The sequence below is a fragment of the Anabrus simplex genome, chromosome 4 (genome assembly GCF_040414725.1).
Source record: "Anabrus simplex isolate iqAnaSimp1 chromosome 4, ASM4041472v1, whole genome shotgun sequence".
NCBI lineage: Eukaryota > Metazoa > Arthropoda > Insecta > Orthoptera > Tettigoniidae > Anabrus > Anabrus simplex.
In genome coordinates, this window is record NC_090268.1 from 49,413,272 (window position 1) to 49,424,438 (window position 11,167).

At 41.2% G+C, this 11,167-nt stretch overlaps 1 non-coding gene across 1 annotated transcript; it reads left to right on the top strand.

The window, feature by feature from the left end:
• The first annotated feature begins 7,785 nt into the window (after positions 1-7,785).
• LOC137500693 (5S ribosomal RNA) lies at positions 7,786-7,904 on the top strand. Its single transcript, XR_011018202.1, has one exon. It is a non-coding gene; the product is annotated as a 5S ribosomal RNA (ribosomal RNA).
• Positions 7,905-11,167: the final 3,263 nt, after the last annotated feature.

Genomic DNA, 11,167 nt, shown 5'->3' on the forward strand with positions numbered 1-11,167 from the left:
AATCCCACTTTGAGTGGTCAGAAGAATGGTATGCAATAAGAGCAGATCTTAGGTTCCGATTAACTCTTTCAGCATAATTAGGCCTGGGATAATAAGGTGTGGTAGTCACATGAGAGATAGATAGATCAAAACAGAAATTACGGAATTGCACGGATGTAAAAGCTCTAGCATTATCACTCACCAAAAATTGACAGGGTCCAAATGAAGCAAAGATCTGTTTTAAGCAAGAAATAGTAGTACTAGCATTAGCCATGCGAGTAGGGAACAGCCATGTAAAACGCGAGAACGCATCAACACACACAAGTATGAAACGATGGCCGGTCCGTGAACGCGGGAATGGTCCAATGTAGTCGATAAATAGTCTCTCCATTGGGCGAGAAGCTTGCTCAGATGACAACAGACCAAGGCGGGTATTAGGAGCGGGTTTACTGATGTTACAGGTTTTGCAAGATTTGACCATTGTGCGAATTTCACCATCCATAGATTTCCAAATAAAATGCTTACGAATTTTCTCTCTGGTTTTAAATACACCAAGGTGTCCGCCAACAGGGGATTCATGGAAATATTTGAAAAGAGCAGGGACTAAATTAGAAGGTACAACAATTTTGGGGTCTCTGCGCCCACGAGCAGGACAACACAGAACACCATTTTTGAGGGCATACGGTTTGACATGTTCACCAGATTTAATCCTGTCAATAATACCCTTCAATTCAGGATCGTCTTCCTGATGTTTAGAGATATCTTTGAAAAGGACAGGGGAATTGGTCAAAACCACATTAACAAAGGTCGAAACTTGTTCAGGAGAGGGATCAGCGGATTCTAATTGAGGATCAGAACTGCCAGGGTAGAACATTCTACTAAGAGTGTCGGCAATAACATTTTGAGTCCCACGAATGTGACGAGCTTCAAATTGAAAAGCTGAGATGCGTACTGCCCAACGCGCAAGACGACCAGTTCTTCTTGGCTTGGCCAGTACCCAACTCAATGCCTGATTGTCTGTTTCAAGATCAAAAGGTAGATGTTCAAGATACATTCTAAATTTCTCCAAGGAGAAAACAACAGCTAAGGCTTCTAACTCATATATAGAATAGTTGCGTTCAGCAGGATTTAGACTACGTGAAGCATAAGAGATAGGACGACGTCCATCTTCAAATTCCTGAAGGAGAACACCAGATATACCTGTAGATGAGGCGTCGGTTTGGAGAATGAAACGTTTAGAAAAATCTGGCATCGCCAGCACAGGAGCATTACATAAAGCAGATTTCAGATCATAGAAAGCTTCAAGTTGGGCATCACCCCACTCAAATTTAGCATCTTTTCTCCTCAAGGCATTTAATGGGGCTGCTCTTTCAGCAAAATTGGGGATAAATTTACGGAAGAAATTGACCATACCAACGAACCTAGCGACAGCTTTGACATCTTTAGGAGTAGGAAAATTTTGGATAGCTGCAGTACGAGATTGGTCAACCGAAACGCCTTTCTCGGACACGATATGGCCTAGGAAGGACATCTGAGGCTGTGCGAAAGTCACTTTGCTAGCCTTAAGGGTTAGTCCTGCTTTACGGAGCCTTTCAAGGACTTCATTGATATGAGCAAGGTGTTCTTCAAAGGTTTCGCTAAAAATTACCAAATCATCAAGATAATTATAAACGAATTTGAATTTAATGTCCGACAACACGTTATCCAGCAGCCGAGTCAAAACAGCAGCTCCCGTTGCCAGTCCGAACGGCACGCGCTCAAATTCATAGAGGTTCCAGTCAGTAGCAAAAGCTGTGAGATGCTTGGATTCCTCAGCAAGAGGTATCTGATAGTACGCCTGATTCAGATCAAAAGTGGTAAAAATTTTGGCATTAGCAAACCAAGAGAAACAAGAGTGCAAGTCAGGAAGTGGAACAGATTGAAGCACAACTCGCTTATTCAACATTCGATAGTCTATTACAGGCCGAAAACCACCCTGTGGTTTAGGGACTAGAAATATGGGAGAAGAGTACGCAGATTTAGAAGGACGTATTACACCATCAGCAAGCATTTGGTCGATGATAGCCTTAAGGGCTTTCATCTTAGGAGGCGACAACCGGTACGGAGGAGAACGAACAGGTACATTGTCAGTTACTTCAATTTTATATTCCAAAACATTGGTCACACCTAACTTGTCAGTGAACACATCAGGAAATTTATCGCAAAGATTCCTAAGCTGGTTGGCCTGATCATCAGGCAAATGATCAAAGTCGAAAGCTTTTGGTTCACTCGTGTCCTCAGACACAGCACTGACATGATAAGGAAGGATAGGAGAACGGTTACACAATGTAAAGATCCTCATAGAAAACTTAAACTGGAATTTATTATATTGAAGATCCAAAACCATACCAGTTTTGGCAATAAAATTTGCACCGAGAATGAAAGGACAAGATAAATCTTTCACCACTACCACGGGCATTTTCCATGTGAAATTACGTATCCTAATTTTGAGATTCAGACTTCCAATCAAATTCAAGGAATTAGAATTAGCCGTATGGCAGGTTAAAGACACAGGTTTTAAAGCAGGGAACTTACAAACAGATTTCACAGAGTTATACAAATTTTCACTCATCAAGGTGAGGCTACTTCCCGAATCAACTAGAGCACAAACTGGTTCATTGTTCACTTCTAGGCAAATGTAAGGTAATTTACATGGAGGAATAGCAGAAATACCACAAGATTTTGGAAAATTGACACCAGGGTCAGACTGAAGCTTATAATCGACTACAGGGTCGGGTAAATCATCAATTGACAGCGATAACAGACGAAACATGAAGGTACACTATAAGTTTTGGCACCAGGATCGGCGGCTAGTCATCTGGGATTACTATTACCAGAACGCCCAGAACCGGAAAAATTGCGAGGACACTGTCTTGAAAAGTGTCTATTTGACCCACAATATCTGCAAGAACTAGTGGCGGGAGAAACTCTATTCTCATTCGGATTTGAATTGCCTAAGGGCTCAATCTTAGGACAATTCCTTTGGAAATTTTGAAGTTGACCACCCATGACAGGTTTTGAATTGCCTAAGGGCCCAATCTTAGGACAATTCCGCTGGAAATGATCCGTAGAACCACAACTATAACATGCACGTGAATTACGTGGCTTGGAAAAAGTAGAAACGGTACTAGTGACCTGAGAAGACATGCTCATAGGAGGAGGAGCCAAGGCGACTCGTAACTGGTCGGCATACCTAATGCCTTCAGCAGAAACAGTAATAGCTTCCAACTGAGCGAACGTAGCGGGTCGAGGCGACAGAGCAAGATACGACCGGTAATTTGGTGCAAGACCCTCAATAATGCTAGCAACCATTTGAGACTCAGAATAGTTTAGCATGAAGATCCGAGCATTGAACTTAATGTCCTGGATGTATTCCGACAATGTTTCATTCAAATACTGTACTCGAAAATAATGCCTTTGAACCAAAGAAGACAAAGCACGGGAAGGAATAAAAAACTCAAGCACATGTGCATGAAATTGGTCAACTGTCCACTTTTCTGAAATGGCTCTTATGACATGCTCAGAAAGAGCTCCAGATACATGTGGATATAAGACTTGGAAGAAATTGTCACGACTTAAGGAATACACTATACTCTGATCTTTAAATTCAACCAAAAAACGTAGAAATACTATGACTTCGTCAATCGAATTAGCGGTGAACTTAGATACACCCTTAAATATAGCAGTTAATTGGTGAGGTAAGTTTGAAAAAATTTGAGAAGCAGCAGGAGTAGGTACCTGAACAGCACTGGATTGGTTACAAGAAGGCAATACAGTAGTAAAGAAATCTTGATTAGAACGCTCCTGGGATAGGGTAGGAGTACTAAAAGTGAGGTTAGGACTGAGGTTAGATTGCATAGAAACCGGCACAGATATTCGCATTTGCGACACATTTTCACACATCTGTGACACCCCAGAAGAATTTACTACAGGTGACGCTTGGACATGGGGATATCTTTGTACAATAGGAAGAGAAACAACTTGGGTCGCAACCGGAGGATGAGATAAAGACACAGTAGAATTAACAGTTCCCATAGGAACAGTTGACATAGCAACTTGCGTACAAGAAGCACCACTATCATTATTCACGGGCAAAGAAGCACTGGTAAATACAGCAGGAGAAGATTGCACGGGAGTATCATTAAAAGTGACCACTGCACTAACTGGTGAAGCAGTAGATACAGATACAGTGTCACTGTCACACGTTTCAGATTGGGCGGGTACATTAACTATAGAACTTGAGCTAGGCAAAGAATTACCTTCCAGCAATCCAACAATTTTATCAAAAATATCACAAAACTGCAATAACAACGATTCGCACTCACATCGCTCATCTTCAGATAAATTATGCGCCAACAGATCGCGAATCCTGTCCACGTAATGCTGCACTTGGCCTTTCGCACGTGTTAACTGTGCATCAGACGGTTTAGAAGAACAAAATGACATGATAATGGCTTTATATTCTACAATTTTATCTCTGACAATCGACAAAGATGCGCACACTTCATCTGTTGATAACCCTGGGACAAAAACAGGTTCATTTAGCGATTGTTTCAACAAGCTCGTGTCATCCTTAACCTTTCCTGTCGAATTCAACTTACGAATACGAAGTTCGTAAGCTAATTCCTCCTTCCTCAAATGGAACGGCCCTGGGATAGCACGAGACATGTTGATAAAAAAAGGAAACTACGAGATAATACTTGAATTAAATTTTAGGTTATAACCACCGAATTACCGTCAACTTTGCTTCTTCAGCAACCCAAAGCTCTGCTAACATACTGCAACCTCTCCAAAGGGTAAGGTTACAATTAATAGGTTTAATGAAGAGAAAATGTTTGCTACCGTAATGCTTTCACCAAAAGTACTGTACACTAGGCATGTCAACATGTACGAAATTAAATTTGCAAGCACATTAATCACAGGAAATAAACAAACAGTTTAACCAACATGACTATTAAGAAAGGATAACCAGGAAACGGCTGGGAACCATATCCAGGCGGTGGAAGGTATTGGTAACACTGAAGAAGCGAAGTCAATGTAATCCTAAACTTTACTTAACAAGTTAGATTCGATTTCATATATAAAGCAATAACCAAGATACAATTAAAATAATGACGGCATAATTTCAACAACCATTACAATTTACATGAGGGTAGCATTTAGTAATTAAATTTATTTTACACCGGAACATCACACATGACGTTCCACTGTCGTGGCGTTACCTTTAAAAACCCAAAACAGTTCGAAATAAATAAAGGAAGGTAACGTTATACTAAACTGAAGAGATACATCAAAGGAGGAAAAATAATTTACGTGTAATCATGGAGCAGAGCATCTTCGGTGGGTAGCCCCCTCAAAAACACTTCTGAGAAAGGGTACCCGACCTAAAGATGAATAATCCACGATGAAGCGGAATTAATGAATGAGATAGTCCCGAGAAAAAAAATTTACTTATAAAGATTACTTCGAAAGGCGTATAACATTTAATTTACAAAACAACAAACGGGAACTATCTCTTAACAAAGTGAGGTGACTTACCGAAACGGCTAAGTCATAATTATAACATTTGGAAGCAGAAGGAAATACGGGTACGCTCCGGCAAGATAAATAAAATGAAACACTACATCTGAAACTGAATACCAGAAAAGTTAAAAAATATTAATCAGTGCTTACCGGATGGCGGGGCCAAGAAGACCCGTACCTTTGGAAGGTGACCGTTCCCTTCAGTGGTCAAACAGAAAAGACGCCCTCGCAGAGCAAGGCTCCAGCGACAACGCTTCTCCCCGGAAATTATGAAATATTACCACGGCCAATGAGCGTACGATGATTTCCTTCACCTACCAATCACATTTCCTTTTATTTTCTCCAATAGGAGCGCAGAAAAAATAGTGCTGACAAGGAACATTTAGGAAGCCTCTAGAAAAATTACGAAATTGGTGCAACTTTACAAAACCGGAAATCTCCCACGCCGATGTGGCGCGTGTGGTACAGGATGCACCAGAATTACAATGACAATCAAATAATTTTAAAATCATATCGACTTCAAACAAATTAAACAATTCCAAAATTCACATACTGAGGAAAACCAAAACAAACAATTGAATAAATCCTTTACATACATAATTTATCGCCGTCTTCCGAGTCCAAATAATCAAATCCCAATAATCACAACACCTCGATGACGTACTTTTCCTGGAACTGGGCTGAAATTAGCCTGCTGACTCTGGTCACCTCACAACGGCTTTTGGAAAATTTACTGCAAGTTATAAATATGCGTGATGTTGAAATACTTTACCCAATAATTTGTTCGTTCAGAATACGTTATAGCCGCGATACAAAGAAATGAAATGATGATTGAAATGGATGATAAAAGCCCTATATATATACATATTAATTTAAAATGACCTATCAGTGATTAAATATATACTTATTATCAATTAAATATATAGTTCAATAATTAAAAACATTCAGTGATGTCCCATACATCACAACCTGAGCAGTAAACCTGTACAGGCGACGACCTCATACACGGTACGGTTTGCCCATCAGTTGACCTCTCGGATTCCTTCAACTTTGTCAATAATTTTGTACAAGCGAGATCTCTCAGTGCACGATTATGATACTCCTTGCTCTTCACACGCCTCGCTTTCACTTGCCCAAGTCCAGTCAGTCAACTCATACAGCCGTAGTGCGTAGACAGCTGGATTTGAAAACCGTGCCCCTGGCTATACAACACACGACTGTTCGTCGGTTCGACTCCAATGATAGATCGGTACTTCACACAGTCACATGAAGTGAACAACTATCTGCAACAGCTCAACAGTATCCAACAGCAGGATGATACTCACAACAGCGAATATTAACACACATCCAATTATCCTCACACTCACGATAACTGCTTCAATCGCTGATTCACGGCGGTCCTCAATCCACAGGAGTACACACACACAGTACTCTAAGGCAGTACACAGTCTTCTGTCCCGTACGCCGTCTACTATGCAGTTACTCTCTGGACACTCCGACACCACAACAACCACAGCTCCTGGTTCAGACCTCGGTGGGACACTAGCGACAGCCAACACCTGTGTCGCCCTGAGCCCAGCCACCGAACCTCAACTCACTGAGTGTCACACTGACTCACCCACGGAGTCCAACTCTGACCGACTGTCCGCGGCTAGCCTCCCTTTTTATAGCTCGCGTAATTTGATCCAGGAATTTCACGATGTCACTGGAGGCAGAACATTCCCGTTGAATCTCAAAGCAACTCACAGGTAAGCCGGCCGCCGAGAACAATACACGGAAAGACCGGCTGGGACGTCTGAGTCACCAGCCCCTTGCTGGAAATACCGAAAGGAGCTACCATGGGGCTGGCACGTAACAGTATATATCAAGCAATTTCACTTCATTCAATGTAATGTATTCCTTTTTTACACTAGTGTACTGAACAGAAGGCATTAATATCATTCAAGTTACACACTCCTTGAGAATGTGATACTCCTTCTCAAATTAATTTTAATTTCCAATGCTTGTAACCACTTTGTAACCACTTCACTCAGTTTAATTTACACGAAACTCGTAGTGCGTTACATTAAATGTTTTCGCGCAACTCAGATACACATTTTGACCACAGTGCGTGACTTCGGCATCTCTTCCTTTTGGTCGCTTCGTAAGTCCGGTAGAGGATACCATGGATATAGTATCCGATTATTGTTTGCGTGAAGGAGCTATACCAAATGAATGGAGAGTTGCTACAGTAGCCCAAGAGTAGCCAACGGCCATACCATGTTGAATACACCGGTTCTCGTCCGATCACCGCAATTAAGCAACATTGGGCGTGGTCAGTATTTGGTTGGATGACCGCTTGGGAACACCACGTGCCGTTGGCTTAATTCCCTTTTGTCCGGCTCCACGGTGTAGTGTTCGATTCCCGACTGGGTCAGGGGTTTTAAATTGCAAATTATTAATGTTACGGGGCTACCCGTGGACCAGCAGAGGTGATAGAATGTGCCTGGGTGAATGGGTCTAACTACTATGTCAAGTAAGAATTTAAACTGAAATGGAAGGTTATATTAAAAAAAAAAAAACAAGTTAAGAAAATTCTCACTTAGTGAGATAACAATAATATATAAGGTACCATGACAAGGTTTATAAAAAGCAAGAAACCCAAACTTTAGTGACTGTTGGGAACCAGGGCTTCTAGCCCCTCGCTTTACATTTCCTGAGCTCTCAGCTCAATTTTACAAAATATTACAATTTTACACAAGGGAAGAAATACTCTAATACATGGAGCGCTGGCCCCCAACTCACAATATCAAGCCTTCAAAAGGCATTCAGTAATCTTACTTTGAAAATAGCTAACAGGCTCTCAGTTTTCAAGCCAATTCAAGGCAACACCAAAAATATCTTACACCTTTTTGGCCTTCCATGGGCCAGCTTACAAACTGAAACAGGGGTATCTCGTACCCAATCTATAGGACCTTCGTGTAAAAGAAATAACAGTTAAATAAATGGCCCGAACACAAAATGAAAGGAGGCGAATACTTGCACTCCTAGATGAGAATTCTAAATCCTAAAGGGCACTAGGCCGATTAAAGAGGGCTATTCCCAAACTATGGAGGTGAGTCGTATAAGAAAGAATTTAAGACATTACGGAAAGGAGGAAAACCAGTTAGAAAACGTAGTCACCGCAAAGCCATATGAAGGGGAGCTCGAGAGGGTACCTCACTCTCTATCCCCGATTTACAGTAAAAGGTTGATGAAATATTACATTAGCCGGCAGAACTTACGTTTTAGAGAAGTTGGTTACATAGTTAAGGGTTTGGACCTTTCCCTCAGGTTAAACTGCGGAGCTAGCAAGGAAATAAAGATGTTAATTGGCTATTACCTTGCTGAAGACTGCTGCCTGATGAAAGAGGCGCCTCCCACCCCCTGCTTGACACACACACTTAGATGACGATCAAATGGCCAAGAGACGTGAAAATCAGCAGTTTATAAACACTCGGGGAAGGTTCGAGACCTTTCATGAATAATCAAGACACACCCACAGAATTTTATTGGTTACATTCAAAAGTTACACTCAAAGTCGAAGATGAAATACGGGATTGGTTGAAAATTAATTACAGAAATTCTTGATTGGTTGGATTCAAAACAGGCGGAAAGAAGAGATAAATATTGCCAACCCAAAAATAAATGAGCACCATTTAGTAAAAAAAAAACAACTTATGAATACAAAACTTCAAAAAAGGTTCCTTACCTTCGCACCCGGGTGCATGACCATAGTCTTTTAGGGATGACATCTATGAGAGAATGTCCAAACTTCTTGATGAATGGAAAACAAAAACAAGTATAAATTCACACAGTTCACAATAATAAAATTACGCCAAATTTTAGTGGGCCATCTTCAGAGAAAATTTATAAGTTGGTCCACTTTCAAGTTCACGGTTTCTCCTGTAGAGGAGTTCTTTAAGGCGCAAGATTTAAATGTGCGGCGTAGAGGTGTACCTCCCGGTACAATTAATATCCCTGGCCTGGGGACTGGGTGTTTGTATCGTCTTTAACGTTCCTTTCTTCACATTCAACACTATACCCTTCCTTCATTCCAATTACACGGAGGTTGATATCACATGGTGCAAGTAGGGGCAAAAGATCTCTACAGGTCGACGCCCCGAACAAATAACATTTTTAAAAAGCCCCAGAGTACAAGGGAAAGGATAATAAACACCAAGCGGATAATGATAGGTCATCAGCGTGACATGTGTTGCATGTAAGCTCTGTGAAAACATTCTTCTGATTATATTAGACGCGTTTCCGAAATTAAAAACTGGGTTGATAGAAGGCAATTTCTGTTTTAGAACGGTTATTCCAGTGAAATTCAACTTGTGAGATTCCAGCAAGGTATAATAGATATTTTAGATTCAGCAGGTTGAATGGACTGTATCGCTGCTGACCTATCCAAGGCTTTTGAAGTGGTAGATCATGGGAGACTGCTGACAAAGTGAGGGCTCTTGGACTAGACGAAAGAGTGATTGAATGGGTGGCTATATTTCTAGGAAATAGAACTCAGATTATTAGAGTAGGTGAACCATAATCTAAATTCCTCAAGACTGTAATATTGGGCCTTCATGTTTTCTTATGTATATGACTGGAATTACAGTTAATGCTATTTTGCAAATAATGTTACGCTGTATAGAGTAGTCAGTAAATTACAGGATTGTTAGCGAATGCAAAGAGACCTTGACAATGTTGTGAGATGGACAGCAGACAATGGTATGTTAGTAAGCAGAATTAAAAGTCAGTTTGTAAATTTCACCAAGAGGAAAAGCCCTCTCAGTTTTAACTACTATGTTGATGGGGTGAAGTACGTAACAGGGATCGCTGTAAGTACTTACGTGTTAACATTAGGAAAGACGTTAATTAATTAGAGTAATTACATAAACGAGGTTGTAAAGGAATTTTAAAGACATCATCAGATGGTTATGAGGATATTTTCCCCCTGTGGGTGGGGGACGCAGACGAAGAATACACCCATGGTATCTCCTGCCTGTCATAAGAGGTGACTAAAAGGGGCGACCAAGGGACGATTGTATTAGAACCATGGAACTATTTGTGATTAGTACTATGACATGGGGAACACCATGGGTTGCCTTTACTTGCGAGTGGTATCACTATGTTAGGTATAAAATAGGTTTGTGTTTAGTAGCAGCAGAGAGCGATTCACTGTGGGTTCACAGTACCTGTGATTAGTACCACTATATACGGAACACCGCGGAATTAGGTACCATTATGCGAGAAACACCACGGGCTTGGTCGTTGTCTGTGATTAGTACCACTATATGAATGACTCCGTGGGTCTCCGTTGCCTGTGATTAGTATGCACTAAGTGAGGAACACCACGGAAATGCTGGCTCCTGTGATTAATTCACCTATGTGGGGAACACCATGGGTTTGCGTTGCCTATGGGTGGCTTCATTATGTGAGAAACACCATAGGTCTGCGTTACCTGTGCGATCCTCAGATCCACGTAAAAATCCCTAACCTAGCCTAGAATCGAACCGGAGCCTCCCGTTAAATGGCAGGCACACTACCCCTACATCGCAGGGCCGCCAACAAAGTATGAAGCAAGTTCTTCTCGAATCACCAGTAAACCTAC